General features: G+C 40.8%; 1 pseudogene; it reads right to left on the bottom strand.

Annotated features, from left to right (window-relative positions):
- The window catches only part of LOC110542664 (stabilin-2-like), a 146,515-nt pseudogene that overhangs the window by 74,612 nt on the left and 44,525 nt on the right, over positions 1–27,378 (bottom strand).

The raw sequence follows: 27,378 nt of genomic DNA, 5'->3' as shown, positions 1-27,378 counted from the left end.
AAGCAGTACAGTGTTGCTAGATGGATTTTTCTCTGCTTGTTTTTGTTTTTCAGAGACAGGGCTTCTCTGTATAGCCTTGGCCAATTCTGGAACACACTTCGTAGCCCAGGCTTGCCTCCCACTCAGAGATCCACCTCTGACTCCAGAGTGCTGGGATTAAATGCCTGTGCTACCATAGCTCAGCTGCTATATGGATTTTTTTAAACTGTAACATTAGCATGTAGTTTCTGTAACATGCATTCAGGCAGTTATGAATCTGTTTTGACTCTTGGTTAACTCTGGTCAATTCTGAGACCTTGTCTGGCTTTTTGTTGTTACTGTTGTTATCTCTCTTTAGAGTGTCTGCTGTGAATTAAAATTGGTTTTACTACTGCCAAAAAATAAAAATAAAGTTTCTTTTGGAACACAGTCTCAGAAATTTATTTTACATGGTGTCTGAGGTCAATTTTGTATTACAAAGGCAGAGTCGAATAGTGATAGAGATCAGCAGACCTGGAAATTTAAAATTTGCTTTCTTTTTTCTGTACAGATTTCTTCCCAGCACCTAGATTAGAGGAAGGCAGAAGCATTTCTGAGTTTTTGGAAACTTTCTCCCCTGGATCACTTTCTCATCCTTACTAGCCTCATACTTATATTATTCTCCTACTTTTAAATATTTTAATTACTGAACTTCACTATGTACTAAGGGTTCCATATAATCTCTCCCAATATCTGTTACCACACAAAAGCTCCATTTGTTCTTGATACATCTGCAAGTGAACTTGTAGATGCTGTGAAGAAAGTGGCTAAAGGAGACATTTATCCCTTTCACCCTAGGCTGGATATCCTTCTTTACAATAGTCCTCTATTTTCTCTTGATCCCTTCTCTTGATGTTCCGTAGTCCCCTGCAGCTACTTCTAGTTCATTTTGTTGCAACAACCCTGGAAATGGGACTAGTCACAGTCATTCTAAATAAACTGAATGCCAACTTTGTCTCACTGACCCAGTTTTTTTTTCCCTATATCTCAACCTGCCCAGAAAAACCACATGACTTTATACTGTTACCAAATGATCTTGTAACTCTCTATTTTCTAAGTCTCTTCAAGAATGCAGACAGCAGTCAGGGGTGGTGGCACATACCTTATTCCTAGTACTCAGGAGACATAGTCAGCCTAGTTTACAAAGTGAGTTCCAGGACTGCTAAGGGCTGTTCCACAGAAAAACACTTTTGTGGGGAGTTTTGGAGGAGGGAAGAAGACAGACAGCAATTGCATGATTGAATGCAGCCCATCAATTCAAGACTCTCCCATTGCCCTATGACCTTTTCATTGGCCCCAGATTTTCCCCCATGACAAAGACTCTCTTCAGCTACAAAACAGCTACAGTGTCCCTACCCTACATGTTTATATCCTCTCAGAGTTAGGAAAGATGTTTTCCTGCTAAAAGATTACACTTTCCTCTTTCCCTTGTGGCCAGACCAAGCAGCTGAAGAAGCAAGGGGCTATGATGTGCTAATAGTTTCCATCCACATAAAGGTCTGCATTTGCTCATATGTACCTTTTGGGCATCCATACAAGTGGTTGATCAGGTGTCCCTGTGCCATGAATAAATCTTGTCCTATCTGTGCTAGATATTTTATCTCAACTTGACAAGCTAAAGTCCTGTGAGGAGGTGTCTCCTCTCAATTAAGGAAAGGCCTCCATAAGATCAGGTTGTAGTACTGCCTCTAGGGCATTTTCTTATTTAGTGATGGATGGGGCAGGGCTCAGTCCATCTGTGGTTGTGCCATCCCTGGGCTGGTGGTTCTTGGTTCTATAAGGGAGCAGACTGAGCAAGCCATATGAAGCAAGACAGAAAGCAGCAACACTCCATGGACTCTGCATCAGCTCCTGTGTTTGTTCAGGTTCTCACTCTGTTTCAGAGTTCCTGTTATGACTTCCTTTGATAAGATGAACAGGGATATGGAAGGTTATGCCAAATAAGCCCTTTCCTCCCCAAGTGGCTCTTTGATTATGGTGTTTCATCACAGCAATATAAAGTGTAGTTATGATATAAACTAAAAGCTGGACCTACAGTTTCATTAACAGTAAAACATAGGTTAATGGGGGTAGGGATGGGAAACTTCTGGTTCCATAGGCATCAGACATAGGAGAGCAGTTAGGAGGTCTGCTAGACCTTGAAGGCTTAATATTCATGTCACAACAAAATACACATTTATGTAGGCCTGAAGTTTGAAAAGCTACCTCTTCTTTTCAAGTTTTTAACTCCTGATGGGTACAAAGCAAGCCAAGTACTGTGGGCTGGACTTCACCTCAACTCACTCTTTGACCAAGTGCCTTTATGCAGCACACAGCCCACATATCTCTACATAATGATCCTAACCATGGAGGCATGATCCCTGTTGACAGAAGAGTTCATTAGGGAGCAGTCAATCCAGGGGCTAAGAAAAGAACAATCATGAACTTAGTCCACTGACTTTTTTTTTGAGTGTTGCCTCATCTGTGACATGAGGATGATATAGCACTCACTCATATTTTTGCATTATAAGAAACACAAGGAACACCAGGTAGGGGTGAGATATGTGGAATCTAATGGACATTCAGAAGTTCCAATTATCATACATAGGTCAAGGAGTTTGTTCTGAAGCCCCCAGGTCAGAGTCACTAAAGGATAGCAGGAAATGGGCATCATGTATAGGATGGATAGTGGTTCTGCCAAGTACATTCTAAACAGAATTTCCCATGGGAGTTCAATGCAAGAAGGGAATCAAGCCAGCATTTATTAAAGGCCCTTTACTGGCAAGCCTTGAAGTAGAGGGTGTTATTTAATCTTCACAAAGAAAGATAAATGAAGCTTGGAGGGATTAGATGACTTCCACAAGATTATTCAGCTCGTGAAGAACTCAGACTCTATTATTTTAACATCCTGTGTAGATATGGACTGTGTGGGAAGGTCACCGAAATGTTGGGGCTCTCTATTCCATGGTGATAACCTCAGAGTAAGAGGTGGGTTGAGGTGCCATCTTACTAAGGGGGCCCTGTCTATTCAAAAGATGTAAGAGAGGAGAAAAAGTGAGTGTGTGTATTTTGTGTTCACTGAGCCTGGATTTCAGTATTTCATCTAGACTGGCTGGCTAAAGATCATTTGGTTTCTTCTCCCCTGCGCTGGGGTTATAGATCCATGAAACTATACCCAGCTTTTTATGTGGACACTAACAGTCTGAATTCAGTGTGAGAAGCAATTTACCTACTGAGCCATCTCCACAGTCCAATTTTATGTTCCTTTAATCATAATTTATAGGCATTTTATTACTCTTGAAAGCAAGACTAGAGAGAAAACTGTGGTAAGCAGTGTCACTTGGCAGTATATGGTATCATAATTTCCCATAAAAGCTAAATCTCTTGCTTAACACTGCTGTGAGAAAAGTGTCTGGATAATGAAGGAGGATTGGAAGGACTGTCAAAATCATGGAGACCTCCAAACATCCACTCTTTTGAACAGAAATTGTCCAGTTATCATTTTTAAAAATTGAGTATATAAATGCCAAATGAGAACAATTTATTGAAAATACAAGGAAATAATTCTCTCTCTAGACTTACACCTCCTGAATGTTTCTTGTGTGCTGGAAATTTCTTCTAAAACAAAGATCCTAACATAGTAACTGGAACTCATGAGTTAGCTGACAACCCATTTTCCACGTTTTTCTTCTTTTTCATGCCTATGACTACTTTTGAATTGGGACTTAGGTTGAAAAGTGAAAATCTTTTGGATATTTTCCTAGTTTTCTTTCCATTAGATTCTTCTATTCCTCTTCTTTCTTAGGATATCTTAGCACAGGGAGGGGAGTGAATAATGATAACCAATGTCATTCTCCCTTATTCTTGATTTTAGACTTGTGCCTCTTAAGATGTTTCCATGTACAAGAGAGAGAAAATGCAGCAGTCAACATGAAACAGAGGCCCTGCTGCCATAGAGGTGGGGTGAATTAGAGAGCAGTGTCTGATTGAATGGAGAGAGCATCTTGAGAATCTAGCAAAGATAGTGAAGCACAATCAGCCGCATTTGATATTAAGGCTAAGCATTATGTATTTGACCAAAATGCACTCTAAAGGAAGACATCACAGAGGGGAAGCAACTCCAGAGGTGGGAGGGGGCATCTTTACCTTGTTGATGATGTGTATCACTCCATTTGTTGCTGCATTGTCACAGTCCACAATGGATGACCCCCAATAGTGATATTTTGCAAGTGCAAACTAAATGGGAAAGTGAGTGCACTTGATTTTGTATTACCTCTGGGTTTTCTGCCTTTTGAGCATCAGTATCCATGTAGTTTTGGACCATTAAATACTTTAAATTGTGACCCATTAGACATCACAAACAAATAGACAATCATATTCTACATAAGTGGTATTCTCTGACTGTCAGTCTATTCCACACTTGCAGAGAAATTTTCTTTCAAAACATCGCTTCTCTGGCAAGAGATCACATCCAAACACCACCTAGGCTGGAATACAAACAGCATCTTTAATCCAGGAGATAGAGGCAAGCAGATCTGAGTTCAAGGCCAAGTAACAAATAAAGAAAAGCTTAGGCCCATGTGTGGTGATACATTCAATATTTAATCCCAAACAATGAAAGGGACGGTCATTTGTAGAAAAAAAGCACCCACTTTTGAAAATGATGTCTAATTGAGTGACAGAAACATTGATGATTAGAGAAAGATTTGACAGAAGAGGATACGCCCAACTCTCATGAGAAGAGATTAAAGGGACATACCTTAGAGAAAAGAGAAAGAGAGAATGAGAGGAGAGAGAGAGATGACAGGAGACAGTTTTACTGGGACAGTTATAGTTAGGTTTCAGAGAGATAACAAGGTAGACTGAGGTGTAGAACGAATGAGCCAGATAATGAGAAGATTTAGCAGATTGCTGGAGTTAGTCTGAGGTCATGCAGAGCAATTCAGGGGCAGATAGAGAAGCCAGATTGATTCAGTCAGCTGGGAGAGGAGTTTGAGCCAGAACTTTTGAGTTGAACCAGCCCAGAGCTCAGAAAGAATAAGAAAAGGGGAGCTTATTAAGCATTAACTCTCAGAGGTTGACAGCCTTCCATGTCTAGGTTAGCAGAAGGTTGACAGCATTCCATGTCTAGGTTAGCCCTCCGTCAACAACTGAAACAATTGAATAAACTTTCTGTTCAGACAGTCTCTTTGAGTTCATTAAAAAGAAATGTAGAGGGAATTCACACAAAGCACTATTCCGAGGAGATTCCTTTAGATCAGTACCATGGAAATCAATAAGCCACGGAGGCAGCCTGGAACATCTTGTTTCTTCACTATCCTAACAGGGAATCAATTCTTGCCAATACCTATCTTGGCCTGCCAGAGCCTTCAGCACTATGAGGATATCAACTCTTGTGAGAGCCCCCTCATTTGTGGTACCTTTTACAGAGATCTCTGCAAACTGAGAGAGACGGTGACTATCTAACATTCAAGAGAAACTGAACTCCATTTTTCTTTTTTTTAAGATATTTTTCATTTTTATTAATTACAGTTTATTCACTTTGTATCCCCCCTGTACCCCCTCCCTCCTCCCCTCCCAATCCCACCCTCTCTCTTTCCACTCATGTCCCTCTCTCAGTCCACTGATAAGGGAGGTCCTCCTCCCCTTTCCTCTGATCCTAGTATATCAGGTCTCATCTGGAGTGGCTGCATTGTCTTCTTCTGTGGCCTAAGCTGCTCCCCACTCGGGGAGAGGTGACCAAAGAGCAAGCCAATCAGTTCATGTCAGAGACAGTCCCTGTCCCTATTACTATGGAGGCCACTTGGATACTGAACTGCCACAGGCTAGCTCTGAATACACAATTTTCATTGACAATTTCAGTATACCTTTTTATCGAACAATAGGAGACACTACAGCAATTCTCGCACAGGGCTGAACAACTCAATCATCTACACTCTGCTAAACACAGAGAACATTCCAGTGAGTAGGAGCAGGAACACAGCCTGCTTTTCAGAGGCACAATGTACATAATCATTTAAGGTAATTCAAACCTGATTCTAAAAAAATGAACAGGTAAAAAAAAATGCCTGGAAAATAAAAACAGTACAACAATCAGGTTACAGAAAAACTCACAATGAAAATGAGGATGAACCAATGATGGTAGACACACAAGACAGTAAAATGTATAATTACACTACTAAGCACTGCAAGATGAATATGGAATAGTACATTCTTGTTTTAAACTAAACAAAAAGTCTCAACCAGTTACTAACTCCGGAAACTAAAAATATGTGCAAACTTAGCATAAGCAAAAGACAAAGCATGCTGGAAGGAATGAATTTTCCTTTCCTCCCCTTGATTGTCTAAGGTAGTTTGTTGCAGTGTACAAAACTGACTTACATGTAGAATTCCCCCTTACTGGGACCTCTGTTTGCAATTTCTTTGTGATCTTACAGAGGAAGGACATTTGCTTAAACCTGCACATGAGTTCCATGTACAAAGGCTGTGGTATCACATGTCAACTGTAACATCTTGTTAAAATGGGATATTTTATTGTATTAGACACAGGAATGAACTTGAGAAACACTTGTGTTTGATGGTTATCTTCTGTAGGCCAGGACCTTGATGCATTTATTTTGGTACTGGTAGGACTTGTAGCATGCCAGGGTAGATGTTAATGTTTCGAAGAAAATTGCAGGTTTGAAATGCCAATGAATTTACTAATCACATTATATAAGTACACAAAGTCATTTTGTACATTAAGAAAATTAATAAGGATAATTACCTCTTGTGTGCAGTGTGGTGTTTCAGAGCAATTCTAATTAGGATACTTAAGCTCTCTATCATCCTCATCCTTTATTTCTTCCTGGGAGGAAAATGTTCAAATCCTCTGTTCCAGCTATTTTGGTGATTTACGTGGGAGCTCTGGAGATTACATTTGGGACTCCACACAAGTGCTCTCAGAAATCCACTTGCCTGTTTTCTCTGGGGCTGAGGTTAAAGTCTTTTTCACAGTTCCCTATTGTACTCCAAATTTGTATTTAAGCAATTCAGAAAATAACATGAGCTTCCCTGGAATTTCCAAAGAGTTGTAAGATATCCATGAAAGCTATCACATGTAGGCTATCACATATACCTGCTGTGTAGGCTCAGCTCACTAGATTCTTTTCCCAGTGCTCATAGGCTGATGGGGAAGTTGGGATGCTCTGAGCCATTGCTGCCTAAGGAGTCATTGTGATAGTAGGTGCTTGGTAGAACCCTCGGATATTTGTACCTTGTCAACTCATGGAAAGACTCTAACACCCATCCCCTCATAGGCATCAAGCCAGACTTACCCCTTGAAGTGGCATGGGAGTCCTTGACAGACTATAGGAAACTGGAAAGAGACAACCAGGTTCTCTGGAGCTCTACACTTCTGTGGACATTGCCCTTGCTCTGTCACCAAGATACCTGTGTCTACAGAGTTGGCACTCACCATAGGCTTGTAGTTTAGCTAACTTACATGACATCCTGTTACTGGTGATGGATCCACTGGGAGGTTTGTGTCACTACACACCAGAATGAAGTGTGTGGAATTGAATATGTTCACCCTTTCCAGGTCATGTCAGGAGGAGCTTGCTGCTCTGCATTTTGGATTACTGCTTCAGAGAGCTAATACTTTTCTTTTTCATTTTTTCTTATTCTTTTTCATATAATATATATTTTAAAGATTCCTTTATTTTATGCATATGAGTGATTTGCTTTCAGGCCCACCAGGAGTGGGAGTTAGATTGCACTACAGACAGCTGGGAACCACCATGTGTTTGCTGGGAATTGAACTCTGGAAGAGCAGCCAGTGCTCTTAACTACTGAGCCTTCTCTACAGCCACATACAATATATTTTGTTCATGTTTTCCTGTTCCCTTAACTCCTCCCATATCCTCCCCTCTTTCTTCCCCACAAAACATTATGTTCTCTCTCTCTTAAATACACAGAAAAACACAAATGAAAATCAAAACGAACAAAAAGGTAGTAAGACAAAAAAAATAAAGAACAAAAATAAATCCCACAAAACCTGAAATACAACCATGTGATTCTTTTTGTGCTGACTATGAACTCCCAGTCAAGATGTTAGCCCTGCAGTATGGTTAATATACACAGTGACACTCCATTGAATAAAAGTGATTTTCCCTTTTGTAATAGCAAATCTCAATGAGCTCTGGACTCACCATGGAACAAGCCCCAGGGCACATGCACAAGTAAATAGGAAGAAGTACCTTAAATCACAGGTCCTGTGCTGGAGCCCTGAACTTCACAGAAGGTAGAAAGCTAGCCAAGCACCCTCCCATTAAGCTCTCCTGACTATGAGCAATGTGAGCATCTACTTTCTGCTCTTGCCATAGTAACTTCCCCTTGATTTTAGACTGTTCCCTCAAACTCTGAGCCAGAATAAACTCTTATGTTGCTTTTGTCAGACACTTGGTTAATTTCCTGGGCAGAAAATAAATGAATATATTGCTGTAGCCTAGTTGTTTTTGTTGTTGTTGTTGTTGTCACTGTTTTCCTCTCTTTCTATTTCTTCTCTTTAAAATGTGTATATGTGTGATTATTGTTGTAACTGGGTGATGCTCACACAGGCATCTATTCTCTCTGTGTACATACCTGGAAATTTCCATCACAATAATTCAGAAAGGTACCACTCCCCAAAGAACTAGATGACAGTGCTCTTACGCCATCTGCCTTGTCCAGGTGAAGGAAGATTCCCAGCTATGATGTTGCTAGCTTGTGCAAGGAAAACAGGGTCTGCAGATCCAACACTCTGTAAGTGCCTGGGACTGTGTGGTATCTAAAGCGCCTAGTCATAATGGTCACAATAAAAAATGGATCCATGCACCAGGGAGAAATGCAACAGGAAAATCAGCTCTGAAGTCAAATTATGACATTCAAATTTCATGTTCTCCAGTATGCAAACTTCACACTCACAGTGGGAAGAGATGAGCCTTAGTTGGAATTAGTCTTTAACCACCTGTGTCTCACTTTTCACATCTGTCAAAAGTGTAACAACCATCTCAAAGGTGTTCGGAGGGTCAACTGAGCTTTATTGAAAGCACATTGCTTGGTTTAACAGTGGTTCTTCAAATGTGGGTTGTAAACCCTTTAGGGGTCCCATATCAGATACCCTGCCTATCAGACTTACATGAAAATTCATAACACTGGGAAATTTACAGTTATGACATGGCTATGAAAATAATTTTATGGTTCAGGTCAACACAACATGAGGAACTATATTAAAGGGGTGCTACATTTGGAAGGTTGAGAACCACTGGTTAAGAGTCAGCTGTTAACAGATAAATTGTCCTGGCTCAAGGAAGGGTTACTTTTGCCATCCTGGTGAAGGATCTTGTCCCTTTTCTGCATCGGATTAAGGAATGTTCATCCTGACAACAGTCATATAACACGGAAGATAAGATAAAGGACACCCACCTTATCAAGGCTGGATTATTGTCCTCTGACAACCAAAAAGGTTTCTCTTTCTGGTCCATGTCCTCAATGGCTTGCTGGGTTGGCACAAGGACAGTGAGATTTGAGGTGGTAGTCAGCATGGACTGCAAGGAAACATTCTGAGTCACAGCAGGAGAGAAAGTGGCCTGAGTACTATTAGCTACTAGCTGGTCAGACTTATATGATATCAGAGATGATGGCATCCCATGTGATGTAACTCAAGGCACACTGGGAAGATTCTAGGCTTTCCTTCCCCACTCCACCCAGACCTTGCCTTGATGACTCACTTTTTCTTTTGAGACTCAATCTTTTTTTGTGCTTAATGTGTGGATCTTTATAACAGTGAAGATTTTCCTGATTGGGTCATACTTGTAAATTGGAATGAAAAGGCATATAGAGTCTTGTGTGTGTGCATATGTGTTTGTGAGTGCAAATGTAATTAAAGGACTATGTGACTTCTACTATGTCTTTAGAGTAAGAAGGTTGCAGAGAATGAAGGCCTGTCTGAAACTCAACAATGTCTCCTTCATGCCCAGAAAGGTTATTGTTATATTCAACAATTGTATAGAAAAATATTCAACCAAAATAAATAAAAAACAACCCAAATCCCCTAAATCTTGCTTTATAGAACTTACTGAATCCAGATATGTTGGCGTGTATCTGTATTCCCATCACTCAGGGAGTCAGAGGCAGATGCATCTCCCTGAATTAGGGACCAGACTGGTCTACAAATTGAGTTCTGGACAGCCAAGGCCACACAGAAAATCCCTGCCTCAAAACAAAACAAAACAACAACAACAACAAAACCCAACAAAGAACTTACTGATTTCTGGTGAATATTCTCCTCGGAATGAAGTTCAAGTTTGAACACAAAAGCATTTAAGGCAGGTCATGGGGAAATGTGCCATTTCTAATCTGATACTGGGCTGGCATTGCATGGTTTGAGACTTGGCATAGCCACAGGGAAGCCAGCATGCCCAGAAAGGAAGGAGTTCCCTGCCTTGCTTTATGGAGAGAGTTGTACTGAGCCTCCACTGTAGAAACAAGTGGTTCTTCAGGATACAGGAAGCTGTTCTCTGAGTGACTGCTGCTGAGGAAGACCTATTTTGGCCAATATTTATATAGAAGGACAATCTGTTATGATGTCTGGCTAGGTCAGACATCAAAATCCATTCAGCCCAAGAGGACAGAGATCTAGACAATTGGATAGGATGAGACTGGATTCTTTTAGCTTTGCTTTTGATACAGTGTTTCTGATTGTAACAGCCCTGGCTATCCTGGACTCTCACTGTAGAACAGGCTGGCCTTGAACTCATAGAGAACCACCTGCCTCTGCCTCCAGAGGGCTAGGATCAAAGGCATGCCACCAAAACCTGCTTGAGATGAAATATTTTATGTGATCCTCCACGGGGTTGGAAAGTAAGCTCTACAAATATGTTAAGCAGAGAGCTAAACATATATGTAGTTCCCAGGTGACAACTGTAAGTCCAAATTGTAGTGAATTATTATTTAAGTCACATTAAACTTTCTGAGAAAGCTATGTGATTTCTTTAAAATCCATGTGGTGGCTGGTGCTATTCTTATGTATTTGAATTGCTTGGAAATCAGCTGCCTGGTCTTTACCTGCAGTTTCCAGCTTGGCTCTCCATGTTAACACTGGTGACCAGACCAAGCCCCACTGACTTTTAAATCAGGGTCTCCAGGGGAGGGATAGATTATAAAGAGCAGAAAAAGAGGAGAAGCAGCTCCTCAGGTTCCTCCCAACTCCAACCCCAAGATACCTTGCCAGTTTTCTATTGAACAACCTCCTTATCTGTAAACTAATTTATGTTGTCAGGGCTAGCATGCTAAGGCTGGAACTCACATTTATCCACTGGTAAAATACAGCTGCTTCTGAGAGAAATGACAATTCGTTATTCATTCATTCTAAGGAGGGGGGGAGAGCAGAAAGAGAACATAGAAACATTATCTCTGTGGATATCTGGATAGCCAACACCTGCCATCTTGGACTGTGCTGTCTATGAACAAACCTCACCAGGCTGATGTGAACCATCTCCTCTCTATGGGAGCCTACAAGCAAAACCTGTAGGTGGCCTCCACAGTCAGGGGCCTGACTCTCCTCTAGAGCAAAGGTCCTCAACCTTCCTAGTGCCATGACACTTTAAAACAGTTCCTCAAGTTGTGGTGTCCTCTCCACAACCAACAATTATTTTCTTTGCTACTTCATAACTGTAATTTTCCTATGGTAAATACCTGTGGTTTTGATGGTCTTAGGAGAGTCCCATGAAATAGTCATTCTACCTCAAAGGGGTTGGGACCCACAGGTTGAGAACTGATCCTTTACAGGTAGGCATGTGCAACCTATTGCCACTACAAAACCGTGTTGTTGTCTACAAAGTTGACACATGGGAACAATAGAACAAAGAACAATTACAAAGAAAAATGTAAAAGCAGGCTTGATAATGTTTTAAATAAAACAATTTTGGACCATAGTAATCTTGCGTGTACAGACCTATGGGCTACAGTTAAGACATGCCTGTCTGATTGAGGTGAAGTGTAGCTTACTAGACACCTAGGCCTTAAGGAGGTTCCTAAAGCAAACAGCACCCAGTTAGAGCCAATCTGGAGGAAGCCCCACACTGGGGAATGGGGCTAACATGCCTGGACTTGAACTATGGTTTTGCCACAGCCTACAGAAAACATCTTTGTATAGAAGTCTTATCAGGAATGGGCAGAGGCATTGAAAGTTTGTTAGTTTATATGGGAAGTAAGGAACATGGGATGTGGAGGTGCTGGAGGTTTTGGGGTCATAAACTACAGTTGGAAGTGTCCAAGATCCAGGGTGGGGTCAGGTAAAATATGAGAAGCAAACCATGGGACCTTGAGGTACACAGCAGGTTGTGTGTGTTAGGGCTTTGGGTGGGGGCGTTACAGCATCATGGGGACAAGCACTGGAGTGGCTTTTGGTTGCCAGGCTTAGGGTCCTAAGCAATTTCTAGAGTTAAAGTTATGTAGGAGAAGAGGCACAAGAAATGGACTGTGTTTAAAAAAAGGTGAGGAAAGAAATCATCACAGTGTCAGGTCTCAAACCCTGGACAAACCTGCTAAGTGATATACTTGTTAACACTCAAAGCTGAGGCTGGCTAGCCAAGTGCTCCAAGCATCCCTCCATTTCTAGAAGTTTCAGGGTCCTCCTGGCTTGCATATCCTGCCCCTACCCTGAAACCTACAGCCCAGGGACTAGCCTGCCATTCTGCCAGCTGCTCATTCCTATATAATCCAGTTATTTTGGCTAGGGTGGTAGTTCTGGCCCTTTTACCTCTTGGTCAGTCTCCTGACCCAGACAGCTGCTTTTGGTTTGTGACTGTCTCCTGTCTTGCTCTCCCTTATCCTCTCCACTCAAATGGCCCTGCTCAGCTTGGCCTTGTTCACTCTAGACTCTCCCAGATGTCTCAGCCTCTGTCTCTATTTATCTACAATAAAACTTTTTATCTACAATAAAACTTCTTCTCTACTATACTTAGAAGCAGTCTTGTCCTTCTTATTGTTTCTTTTTTCTTTCCTCTCAGTCATCTGGTGTCAAAACCCAGAATTTCTGTAGGCTTACATGTGACAAAGGAGTAAGGTAAAGATGCTCCCTCTTGAGATTAGAGAACTATTCTGTGGGATAAAGAGATGGAGAGGTAGTGACAGTTGGGCATGAACCATACTACACAGATAAAATACCCTATGTTGGTGATTAAGTGTTGTGCCTAGCACATGGACAGACACCAACTCTGAGGCAAGTAAGTGTTTTTAATCTCTGTTTACTGACCTGTGAAATGGGAATCATAATAGCACTAAACTCAGACAACGGTGGTGAGTTTTAAATGAGATGCTACTTCATAAAGGACCTAGAAAGAACCTGCTATACAGAAGGCATTTGCATGTGCATATGAGCACAAATGTACACATGCATATGTGCCCACCTCAATCAGGATGAGAACATACACACACACACACACACACACACACACACACACACCTCATTCAACATGAGTAAATCCAGGATTTTCCAGGTATCCCATAGGAGTCCATGGGTACCACATAGGAGTTCATGGAACCCCACGGGGAGCTCTGACAGCTATCCCATGGAGCCCTGCATAGGGAGATCAGTTGCTCACTTGGGAAGTCTGAGACAATGTGGCAAACAAAAGCTTTTCAGAACTGCTCTGTGTCAAAAAATTGCCCAATAAATTTTGCTGCACGCTGGGAAAAGGAGGAACCCACCAAACATGTAAGGACCCACAAACACCAGCTGTCTTCCTATAAAATCTGAAAAATGGGCTACTGTTCCACAGGGGTGGAGTGGGCTTAGAATATTCTGAGAAGGTTCTTTAAGAAATGGGACACTGTGGGACTTGAGGGAGGGCAAGAGAGCTGGGGAAGGCAATCAAACTGAGGAAAAATATCACAAGAGAAAAACAGAGGTAAAGAAGCAGCATGTCTAGTTGGAGAAAAGATGTTGAGGATGGATTCCTGAAAGTCTAACACACCCCAGTTGGGGCTGATATAACACTATTCAGGTGAGGGAAGAAGTGAGTAAGACCATCCATTGTATGAATTTTCACTGTAACAGTGTCACCTGCTATGTGAGCTTTATAAGGCAAGTGTGTATATTTTACATAACATTGTACAATATTTTATAACCACGTGAAACCCAAGCTCACCCTGTGCATAGCAGAATACAAGCTTATAGGCTAGAGGTAATATCTTCTGGTTGTTGGGACAGCACCTCTCTGTCCACACTCTTAACACTTCTAAGATTTGATCCAAACATGTCTTGTCTCTATATTCACAGAAGTTAAAGTCCGTATTCTTTTGATATCCCAACAATCTTCCAAACCAACTGTGGCTGAATGCAGGCAATCTTAGATGGGGTTTATTTGATTTCATAAATATGTCATAGAGACCCTGTCTTCTGTAACCCTTCAGGTCATTCAACATTTGTGTACATGTGAGTATCTAGACCTTGGCTCTACATATTGATCAATTTATTTTTTGTTAAATATTTTAGTTTTTCTTTCTTTGTTTTCACAGTAGCTGTGACATGGGTCTTTCTATTCAGTAGGCATCCCTGAGTGCACAGGTTTTGACAAAAATTTAAATGGCATATGACTAAAAAATTGAAATGTAGATGACGCTTGACAGCTGGCTCACTGGTTAAAGATTGGTATTAGAGTGAAGGAGAACCCTAGTTCACTTCCTGGTATGAATATTGGAACTCCTGGGAGTTATAACACTTTTGGATTTTATACCTCTGGCTTCTGTGACCATCTGTACTCATATACACACACAAATTTGTGCACACATGCACACACACATGCACACCCAAGCACCACTAAAAATAAAAAGAAAGGGGTATATTCCAAAAAGTGGTATAGCTGGATCTTGAGGAAGGACTAGTCCTAATTGCATGAGAAAACACCACATTGATTTCCCAAGTGGTTGTACAAGTTTACATTCCTCCAGCAATGGGGGAGGGTTCCTCTTTCTCCATGTCTTCTCCATCATGTGTTGTCACATGTTATTTTTATTCTTCAGCCATTCTGATGGGGTAAGGTAAAATCTCAGGGTTTTTTAATTTGCATCTCCCTCATGAGTAAGGATGTTGAAGATTTCTCTAAGTGTTTCTGTGCCATTTGATATTCCTCTATTGAGAATTCTCTGCTTACCTCTGAACCCCAATTTTAAATTGGATTACTTGGTTTGTTGGTGAATAACTTCTTATGTTCTTCATATATTCTGGATATAAGCCCTCACTCTGTCAGATACAGGTTTGGTGAAGATCCATTCCCTACCTGTTGGCTCTGCGGGCCCATGCATGGAGAGGACCTAAACACCCTGCTCAGTTGTAGCCCATAGACTCAGTCTCCAACTGTGTTCATTAGTATGCAATACAGGGACTCTATCTGATGTGAACTCAGGGACAGGCTTTCTGATCACTCCCCCTGAGGGGGTTGGGGGTGAGTGCAGCCTTGCCAGGCCACAGAGGAAGACAATGCATCCACTCCTAATGACAACTGCTAGGCTAGGTTCAGATAGAAGGGGATGAGGATCTCTCCTAACAGTAGACTAGGAGAGGGGCAAAGGGAGAGTAGAGGAAAGGAGTGAGAGATTGGGAGGATATGATGGAGGGGCCCACAGATGGGATACAAAGTGAAAATAAATGTAACAAATAATTAATAAAAATATTTAAAAACACACAAAAATAAAAATCTTTTTTGTTTGTCTTTTGAAAGAGAGTGTCTCTGGTTGTCCTGGACTCACTTTGTAGACCAGGCTATCCTGGAACACACAGAGATCTTCATGCACCTTCCTTCATAAGTGCTGGCATTACAGGTGTGCACCATCGCATCTGGCTCTAAAAAGAAATCTTAAAGAGAAAATGTTGACTACTGCTGTTGACACTTACTACAGTTGTGGCTTTCTTCTCCCTGACATACTTCTTGATGGCTTCCTTGTTTGGAGCAAACACTGGGTAAGCACCTGCATCCTTGATTGCATTTCCCAGATTGTATTCCTGTAAATACAGGCTAGACAATGAGGGGACCCTAGTTCCTAGAGAGCTTAACAAAATAGTTTTGCAGAGAACATGTAACTTACAATGATGTTGCCTTGGAAGATGGAATAGGCAAGCATCTGGTCCAGTCACATGAGTAGGTTTGGTAAGGAGCCACTTAGACCTCTTTGAGGATCAGCACCTGGGAAAAAAAGCCCCAGATTTCTAGTTAGCAAATTTTGGTGCCATATGCGGTTCACTGATGACTATGGAAATCCTGCTGGCTTCTTTGGCCATTTAAAAGAATTGACTGAAAACATTTTATTTACCAAGGAATTTATTCCAGGATGCAAACTGACTAGGCTGGAAGTAACTTTGAATTGTTACTTCAATCTTACTTCTTTCTCTTAATTTTATTTTCCATTTAGAGAAAATTTCATCTTATACAAAAGACTTTATGGATCCAGGTACAAAATCTGTTCTAACTTCCATTAACTTTTGTTACTTCTTTCTTATCCTGAGACCTTAAGTCTACTATACTCCAGTGACCTGAATTTGCCTGCAAAATGCTTTGCTTGATAAAACTACAACAACAGCCAATTTTACATGAATAGTTAGATTTCTCTGTTTCTGTGTGTTTGTGAGAGGGGCTATAGAGGCAGTGGAGAAAGAGAGGAAAGTAGAAAGAGGAGGGGCTGTTGGAGTTCAGAGCCTTGTGCAGATGGGGCAAATAGCTATTGCTGACACGTTTAACTGGATAGTTGACCACCCGCCCCCTTTAATTCTTCCCACTTTTGAAACAGAATCCTGCCATGAAGTCCAGGTTGCTCTCAAGCTTTCTGTGATCCTCCTGTTGTAGCTGTCTGAGGGTGGGAACTACAGGCATGCTGGATACAAAGCTATTTACTGAATCCAAAACCAATTAGTGAGCCAAAGCCATTTAGCGGAGCCAATGCCAATTAGTGGAAAACTTACAAAAACCACAGTGGGACCCTAGGTCATGGATGATAGATTTATTTGAGAACATCAGCTCGTGAGTCTTGGATCTTCCTTGAGACTTCTTAAGGAAACATTCTTGAGATATCTTGCAGGAGGTATCTCAAACCATAAAACAGTTTTGCAATCTTCTGCAGCAGTAAATTAGTAAGAGGTAAGTCAGAATGATGAATTATCATGAAAATGAGCATGACTTATTTTTACAGGGTCTCAAGGAGTACCTCAAGATGGGAGGAGTAAGGTGAAGGAGTCTGGTAATTGGAATTCTGCCTCCTGGCCTTGGCAGATGCTGGTCTTATCAATAGTTCTATTGCTCAGAGATTGTCCTTGGTGGTCAGTCTCTACAGGTGGGCTTCTCTGAGCCTGAGAAGCAGATAGGAAGCACCCTGAAACCTTGGGAACCAGACAGCAAACTTTGTATAACCTTGAGTTAATTCTGCATGCCTTGCCAGGTGGCACAGATGTGTTTCTACTGTGAAAAAAAATTTGCTTGTTCCCTTTGCTTTTTAAGTGTTGTTTGCACATTCAGTAAATTGAGACTTGAGTAGGAATCTGTCTTGCCTCCATTCTTCACATCTCTGTCTCCCAATTTCCCTCATTCAGGTGGATCCTGTTCATCTAGCCTGTGGGATGGGTCATTTGGTGCCCAAAAAAGGGACCTTGAAAAAGAGGGTCAAAAGTGAGAAACACTGGTTTTTGGAGCTCCAGATGCCTAAGTAAAAACAGTGCTTCATGATACCGCCCATTGCACAGAGGAAGACATGGTAAGCAGGCAGCTCAATCATTGGGCAGAGCAGTAGCAGGGAGTTATTTATGGGACTTTAAAGTCGGTGTTAAAATAAACAGAACTAATAGGGAGAAATGCCCTTATACCCTGTAGTTTGTAAATGAATTCTATCCCTCCTTCCCAGTTGAAGGTATTTAAATATGGAAACGTGGGAGAGTGTAGGGAAAATATTGCAAGAATATTACAATAATAATGATCCTGAGAAGGTACCTGTTATATCTGTGCCTCTGTGGAATCTAATTAGAGATGTGCTAGATCCTAGGCATGAGACTAATAAAATGAAAAATTTTGATCTCACAAGCTAAAGAATTGCTTGAAGAAAATGGAGCAGCCCAACAGGCAGGAAAAAAAGTACTTCTAAGGTTATTTCAAATATTCATAAATGATCCCAAACAGATTTGTGTAATTTGAGAGCCAAAAATAATTTAAGAGCTAGATAGTGAGGATGAAAGGGAGTCAGAGGAAGAAACTGCCAAGTCTCATAATTCAGATTGGCTACATTGCCCTCTGCCCACCCCCTCTCCCCCATGGATTTCCCTGCCACATGTGCAGGAGATACAGGACCTCTGCAGGAAAATATTACTGTTCTTCAAGTGAATATCCAATTAGAAAGGAAACAAGTCCAGTTATTAAGAGAATTAGAAAAATTAAATAAAATCAATAGTAATAATAATAATAATAATAACAGTAATACTAAATAATAATTACAAGAATAAAATTGGATTGTATGCACTGATAAATTTTAAAGTCTGGTTTACTTTCAAAATTATAAATGTGCTTTATAATTTCACTCCTAAAGAGCATGATTTCTTTTAATATTACGAAAACAGGTTTCAAATAAATTTGTAAATGTTTAAAAAGCAGGTACTGCTATTGTTCTTTCACTTTGTGTGTGTGTTTTTGTGTGTGCTGGCTTTCTGCCTTCATTTCTGGCTTTGGTTTGCTCTCAAAGTCTGGGGAAACTTGGAGAGTTTGCCATCTGGACAAGGGAATATGAAGGATGCTCCAATTCCCTGGGAAGAGGCTTATAAAAGCTCTACTTTTTTTTTGGCACCAAGAGAAAGGGTCCCTGAGACCATATTTTGTTTGATAATAGGGCTGCTGGAGCCTGCTCTCCATTTGGAAGCTGTGGAAAAGGCCATGGGTGCTCTGCTCCTTCTGGTATCTATGTGTGTGGAAGGGACCCATGAGGGGGTCCACTCCTTCTGGAATTTGTGGTACTTGTGTCCGGTAGAGGCTGGTCTAGCCCTCATATTTGGGTATTCTGGTTACTCCAAGGTGACTACGTCGGATTTCTATGTTCCTTAGCTTTGTCTCTATGTGGTGTATATGTTTATTTTTAGACAAACAGATGATATTTTCAAATCTGGCTGATTATATTAATATTTTTAGACATACATTAATATTTTTAGACATGAGGCAGTTTGACTCAAGACCTCTTAGTTTGATCCTGGAACATCAGAGTTAAACTTTATAATACATTTTAAATTTTCAGGTATTTGAAAAAATAAACTTTGGTCAGTCTAACAAGAAACTTAAATCAGTTTCTCAAACCTTTGGGCGAGGTCAAAATACCTTGGTTTTCATTTGATTAATTTTGAAAAGTAAAATCAAGCCATGCTCTTTGAGCCAATTAAACAAAACCACAGTTATTACAATATATCATGTACAAAAAAAAAAAAACCTATGAAATATATTCTTCATTTAAAAAGGCTGGATGTCACTGGCCAGCAGTGACAGCTAAATGCCACCTGAGATACAGCTGGAAAGAGAGTGAGACAGGATGACACAGAAAAGGACACCTAGTCTACATGCTGATCAAAGTTGATTTAATGGGTGTCAGGTTAACACTTACATAGGCAAATGTGTGCAAGCAGTTTCTCACACAGTCAATTTTATTTAGGCAAAACTGGAGGTTGCACAAAGTTTGCAATCTGTTTCCCAAGGTTGCAGGGAGCTTGCTATCTACTTCTCAGGCTCAGAGAATCCCACCTGCAGAGACTGACCACCAAGGACAGTTTCTGAGAAATGGAATGATGGATAAGAACCACATCTGCCAAGGCAAAGAGGCAGAATTCCAAATACCAGACTTCTTCAGTAAGGGTTAAGAAAAAGGATTTAGTTAGCTTCTTTGTTTGAATTACTATTATTTGCCCCTGGTTTCCACAAGAAGGCACTAATGATGTAAGACTCTGGCAGAAAGTTGGAAATTGTCCTAAAAAATTTTATGATTCTTCTGGTCCACAAAAGGTGCCTGTCCAGACATTTTACTACTGGAATTTGATTAATGATATTCTTCAGGTCAGACATTCCCAACCCGACTTGGCTGAGGTAGTTTCTCAAACTGGAAAGTTCCTCAAAAAGGATTCTAGAGGCAGTCCCAAATCCCTTGAAGTAGGTAGGGACAAGGCTGCACTACCCCAACATTCCCGAGCTCCCTCCCTATCTCCATAACTATGCCAGAACCAGAGGCTCCAGTCCTAGTTCAGCCTGCAGCCCATTTCCTTTACCCCTCCCTCACAACTCTTCAATTGAGGACACAGGACGGTCCTAATGACCTAACTTTCCCTGAAAAGGCCACTTCCCTTGAGGAAAAACCTTCCAGATACTGTAATGTAGACTGGCAATGCCTCCCGTATTTTCCTGGCTCTGGCAGCTGCCCCCTTTTTATTGACTCCATATATTAAAGTTCCTCCTTTCTGTGCACCAGCCTTACCTTTTGATTCTGACATAGAGGATGCAGCTCAGTACACTAAAACTAAACTCAGTCAAGAGGTCAAATCCCTCAGGGGAACTGCTTCAAAAGAAAAGAGAGCATTAAACACCTCTTAAAGAACTGTAGGAACTTGTCTCCTGTACCAATGAGTTGTATGGGCTTCCCCACTCTTTTTTCTAAGTAATTTAATGTGTCTGGTTTTATGTTGAGGTCTTTGATCCACTTGGACTTCAGTTTTGTGCAGGGTGATAACTATGGATCTATTTTCATTTTTCTACATGTAGACATCCAGGTTGACCAGCACCATTTCTTGAAGATGCTATCTTATTCCATTGTATGGTTTTGGCATCTTTGTCAAAGATCAGTTGTCAGTAAGTGTATGTGTGGGTTTATTTCTGCTTCTTCTGTTCAGTCCATTTGATCCACCATTCTGTTTCTATGCCAGTACCATGCAGTTTTTATTACTGTTGCTCTATAGTACACATTAAGATCAGGGATGGAGATACCTCCAGAAGAGCTGTTATTGTAGAGGATTGTTTTAGCAATTCTGGGTTTTTTGTTATTCCATAGGACATTGAGAATTTATCTTTCTGGGTCTGTAAAGAATTGTGTTGGTTATTTGATGGGAATTGCATTGAATTGCTTTTGGTAAGATGGCCAATTGTACTATGTTAATCCTGCCAAGCCATGAGCATGGGAGATCTTTCCACCTTCTGATATCTTCTTCTAATTCTCTTATCAGAGACTTGAATTTTTTTTTCAAACAAGTATTTGACTTGCTTGGTTATGTCATTTGTGGCTATTGTGAAGGGTACTGTTTTCCTAATTTCTTTCTCAGCCATTTTGTTTTGTATACAGGCAGGCTACTGAATTTTTTGATATATTTGTTATCCAGCCACATTGGTAAAGGTGTTTATCAGCTGTAGGAGTTCCCTGTTAGGATTTTTGGGGTCACTCATGTAAATTATCATATCATCTGCAAGTAATGATAATTTGAGTTCTTACTTTCTAATTTGCATCCCCTTGATCTCCTTCAACTCTTTATTGCTCTAGCAAGGAATTCCAAAACTATGTTTAAGAAATATGGAGAGATTGGTCAGCCTTGCCTTATCTCTGATTTCAGTGGGATTGCTTTAAGTTTCTCTCCATTCAGTTTGATGTATATTGCCCTTTCTATGTTTAGATATGTGCCTTTTATCCCTGATCTCTCCAAGACTTTAAACGTGAATGGATGTTTGATTTTGTCAAATGCTTTTTAATCATCTAAGGAGATAATCATGTATTTTTGTTTTTGTTTTTTTTCATTCAGTTTGTCATTATGGTGGATCATATTGATGGATTTCCTGATATTGAACCATCCCTGCATGCCTGGGATGAAGCCTACTTGGTCATAGTGGATGATATCTTTGGTGTGATCTTGTATTCAGTTTGCAAGTATTTTGTTGAGTATTTTCACATCTATGTTCATAAGGGAGATTGGCCTGAAATTCTCTTTCTTGGTTGGGTCTTTGAGAGGTTTAAATTCTGAAGCGACTTTTGCTTCATAGAATGAGTTTTGTAGTGCTCCTTCTGTTTCTGTTTTGTAGAATAATTTGCACAGAACTTGAGTTAGATCTTCTTTGAAATTCTGGTAGAATACTGCACTGAAAACATTTGGCTGTGGCCTTCTTTTGGGTGGTAGACTTTTGATGAGAGCTTCTATTTCCTTGGTGGATATAGCACTATTTAATTGATTTACCAGGTCTTCAATGAGTTTTGGTTAAGTGGAATCCATCAAGAAAATTGTCCATTTCTTTAGATTTTCAAATATTTTGGTATATAGAGATTTGAACTTCCTGAACAGAACACCAACAGCATAGGCTCTAAGATCAACAATCAATAAAGTGGACATCATGAAACCACAAAGCTTTTGTAAATTGAATGACAATGTCATCAAAATAAAATGACTGCCTACAGATTCGAAAAGAATCTTCACCAACCTTTTTTCTGACAGAGTGCTAATATACAGTATATATAAAGAAATAAAGAAGCTGAAAAGAAGCAAACGATGTAATCCAATTGAAAACTAGGGAACAGAGCTCAACAGTTTTTTCTGCAGAGGAATATGGAATGGCAGAGAAACACTTAAAGAAATGCTCAATGTCATTAGCCATCAGGGAAATGCAAATCAAAAAGACCCTGAGATTTCACCTTAAACTTATCAGAATGGCCAAGATGAAAAACTCAAGCAACAACACATGCTGGAGAGGTTGTGGAGAATGGGGAGCCATCCTCCACTGCTAATTGGAATGTAAACTTGTACAAACACTCTGGTAATGTCGTTTTCTCAGACAAATAGGAATAACGCTTCCTCAAGATCCAGCCATACCACTCCTAGGCATATATCCAAAAGAGGCTCAATTACACATGAGGACATTTGCTCAACCATGTTCTTAGCAGCTTTCTTTGTAATAGCCAGTAGCTGGAAACATGCCAGTTGCCCCTCAACTGAGGAATGGATGCAGAATTTGTGGTACAACTACACAATAGAGTATTACTCAGCAATGAAAAATAAGGAAATCATGAAATTTAGAGGTAAATGGTGAGATCTGGAATCATCCTGAGTGAGATGTTCCAGAAGCAGAAAGACACACACAGTCTATACTCATGCATTCAGACATGTAATATAGGAAGAACCTTTTAAAATCAGAACATCTAAAGAAACTACACAAGACAGAGGACAATGACTAAAATGCTAACCCCCCATCCCTAAAAGCAAAGAGGAAGGACATCCGAAGTAGAAGAAAACAGAAAACAAGCTAGAAAGCAGCCACAGAGGGCCTCTGAAAGGCTCTTCTCTACAGACTATCAGAGAAGATGCTGAGACCTATGGCCAAACTTTGGGCAGTGTTCATGGAATCTTATGTAAGAAGTGGGAAATAGTAAGATCTGTAGAGGACAATAAATCCATAGGGAGAGCAACAAAACCAGAAATTTGAACACAGGGGTCTTCTCAGGGCACATACTCCAATCAAGTACCATGCATGGAGATAACCTAGAACAACTGCACAGGTGTAGTCCATGGCAGTTTCTTGTCTAATTCAGTTACATAGTAATGGGAAGAGTGACTGACTTTTACATAATCAGATTGACCTGCACTTTGATCACCATCCCCTGAGGTGAGAGAAGTCTTACCGGGCCTCAAAAGATGACAATCCATTCACTCCTTAGGAGATCTGATAGACTAAGATCAGAAGGATAGCTAGGAGGAACTTCCCTCTCAATGGACTTGGGAAGGGGCATGTGTAAAGATAGGGGTGAGAGGGTAGGATAGGGAGGGGAGTAGAGAGGGGATTATGAGGGGATACAAAGTGAATAAAGTGTAATTAATTAAAAGAAATATAAAAATAAAAAAGAAGAACTGAGGGAATTGGATCTTGAATTGACCCAACCCCTAACTGAAGCTGCCTCCCTCCCTCCCAAGACAAAGAACAAGGTTCCTAATACCCTGCAGGTTTTTCCTTTAACTCCTAGCAGAGCACATGCTCCTTCCCTACCCCCTGCCAAGGAGGTCCAGTCCACCTCAGGCCCTGTAGTTGAAGAGGAGATGGATGAAGAGAGGATGAAGAGGAGAATCTTACCTCCAGTGAAGGGACCCCTGCAGATGAAAATGAAATTTCTGCCACCTCAGCTGGGTAGTGGGATGGAACATATGAACAACAGTATTGCCGCATTGGGCTTAGATATATGAAAGAACTAAAAAAGGAACTTTCACAATATGGCCCAGTTGTTCCTTTCACACTGTCCATAAATGAAATTCTGAGTGAAAAGTGGCTGACACTCAATGATGGGTAATGTTTTATTCCTGCTGTATTATCAGGGGGTGATTTTGTCCTCTACAAGTCAGTTTTATTGAATTTTTCAAGGAAACCACATGGTGTAATGTGCTGGCTTGGCAGCGATTCCAAACACTGGACCTTGCAAAAATTATGAGCTAATAGTCCCTATGACATCAATAAGCAACAAGTCAAGTATCCTCCTGGTCTTCTTTATCAAATACAAAGTGCAGGACTCAAGGCTTGGGAACAGATTCCCCCTAGGGAAGCCTTAACAAACTCCCTAGCTAAAATCCAGCAAGGAACAGAGGAGCCCTATAGTAATTTCATCAGCCATCTTACTGACATTTCAGAACGGATTCTGGGCTCACATGAAAATGAAATTGAATTCATAAAAACTCTGGCTTTCCCAACTCTCCCTTCCAAGCTGCCTTATGGCCATACCCTTAAGACAAAGACAGTTCTGTTTATATCAAGTACTCTGCAGGCATCAGCTCAGCTAATTCTATTGGCATAGCTGTTGGAGCTGCATTCTAGGGACTAACTCAGGGCACCCTCCCTAAAGTTTGCTTTACTTGCAAACAACTATGACATTTTGCCAAGGAATGCAAGGCCAATAAAACTGACCACCAGCTGGCTTCTACTAGAGGTCCCCTCAACACTGGGCCTCAGAATGTCATTCTAAAAAGGAAACTCAAGGCAGAGAAACGTCTTAAGGGGCCTGTTTCTGGCCCCGAACATGGAACAAACTTCTGCGGCTACAGGGCTTGTCACCCAATCATCAACCCCTCAAGCTCAAGCATCTCAAACATTTCCCCCATTCCCAAACAATCAGGCCATCCCTCCCTACCCATAGCAACAGGCAGGAAGAACAGGGTTGGACTTGTGTATCTCAACCAGTACAATCCTAACACCTGGGAATTCAGGTCTTGCATAGGGGAATTTTTGGCCCCTTGCCTCCTGGCACCTTTGTTCTACTTCTTGGTCTCACTAGTTCAATTCTCCAGGAATTACATATCTCTGCCAGAGTTATTGACAATGATTATACAGGAGAGATAAAGATTCTAGCCTCTTCCACTTCTTTTCTCTTAAATAGTAACTAGGGACAAAGAATTGCTCAGCTTTTACTGCTTCCCCTTGCCCATTTTAACCAGAAAAACTTTTGAAAATCCAGAGGCAGCAATAATTTTCAGACTATTAGTCAGGATTGACCCTTCCTCAATTTAAAATTGGATGGAAAAAGCTCTGATGCCACCATAATTACACACACACACACACACAAACACACAAATGGCCTCTCTCTTGGCCCCTTTCAGCTTCCTTAACCGACATCTGGGTCATAGGATGAAAGTCCAATCCCCAGCAAAGTTCTAAACTCTTCACATGGACAGATGAGGAAGGAAATAGTGTGTGCCTGGTCTACCAGCTAATCTCTGGGGTTGGGATATTCTTTCCCAGTTCAATCTCATCATGTGTAGTCCAAATGAAATTGCTATACACCAAATGCTAAAAATAAAACAGACCTTCATTCCCAGACAAGGCCTATGAAAACATTCGCATGGAATAAAAGAACCTATCCAGGTAATTGAAAACATGACCATGCACGATTAGGCACAACAAATTTACCTAATGCTTGTTGGCATACCTCAACTCCATGGAGACAAAATCACTTGGAAATCTGCTGAAGCTGTTTGGGTTTACCAATGGCCTTTAGCCTCAAAAAAGTTATCAGCAAGTATGGCATTAGGACAGGAACAGGTTGCCACTGGTCACAGTAAACCTACTACTTCGCCTTGGAAAAAAACCTATTTTTTGCTGTTAAGAAAAAGTCTGGCAAATGGAGGTTAGTGCAAGACCTAAGAGAAGTTAGTGAAACTATGCCTACCATGGGTGCTTTACAACCAGGACTGCCTACCCCTGTAGACATCCCTGCTGACTTTTATAAGACAGTTATGGATCTTAAAGACTGCTTTTTTACCATCCCCCTGTATCCCCAGGGTAAAAGTGCTTTTCTTTCAGCCTGCCAGTAACAAACTTCAAAGGGCCTATGCCTTGCTTCCAATGGAAAGTTTTGCCCCAAGGCATGGATAATAGTCCCACTCTGTGTCAAAAGTGTGTAGCCCAGATTATTGATCCTTTTAGAACATTTTGGCCTTCTATTTATATAGTATGTTATATGGATGATATCCTTTTAGTTGTACCTGATGGCTCACTGTTGCTTCATTCTCGTCAAACCTTTCACAAAAATTAATAGATTATGGTTTAAAACTTGCACTAGATATAATTCATTTAAAAGACACATATTTTTATTTAGGAGTTGAGCTCCATCGTCAAAAAATTACTACACAAAATATCCAGTTAAAAACTAGCCATTTAAGACTTTCAATGATTTTCAAAAGCTCCTAGGAAATATCAATCAGATAAGACCTTTTCTTAAACTCACTACAGCTAGCTTAAACTTCTCTTTTATATTCTTAAGGTAGACTCTTACCCTTCTTCCCTTCCTTTTTAACCCTCTTCACTTAATAACCCCAGTAGCAACAGAGGCCCTTCAGGTTGTGGAAAAAAACTATCCAAAATCAGCTAGGTATATTTTATTTCCTCTAAGGAACCCCTTCTCTTTGTCTTGTGTACCTCTTCCCCCATAAGCACACTGGGATGTTTTGGCAACATAATCCCCTGTTGTGGCCTCATCTCTCCACCTCTCCCACTAAGGTTTCTGCCCCTAATACTCCTTTGGTTGTAGAACTCATCTTTGTGGGATACAGACAAAGCTGTCATTTTTTTGGCAAAGTTCGTGATAAAATAATACTGCCCTATTCTAAAGGTCAGTTAGAATGGCTGATGCAAACTACCAAGAATGGTCCAGGAGTTATCATTTACCTCACCCTAAGGAAAGAATCAGGTATTCCACCTGTAGCTATTGGACCCAATCCTGACTTCTTCCCACCCACATAGATAGAACTCAGGAAAAATGATTTTTCCCACACAAACAGAGCCTAAAGAAACTGTCCCTGCATCCCCGACTCCTTCCTTTGCTGATAAGCCTATCCCCTCCTTATTT

This window comes from Meriones unguiculatus (assembly GCF_030254825.1).
Source record: "Meriones unguiculatus strain TT.TT164.6M chromosome Y unlocalized genomic scaffold, Bangor_MerUng_6.1 ChrY_unordered_Scaffold_35, whole genome shotgun sequence".
NCBI classification, from domain to species: Eukaryota; Metazoa; Chordata; class Mammalia; order Rodentia; family Muridae; genus Meriones; species Meriones unguiculatus.
This window is presented reverse-complemented; position numbering and strand designations above follow the sequence as displayed.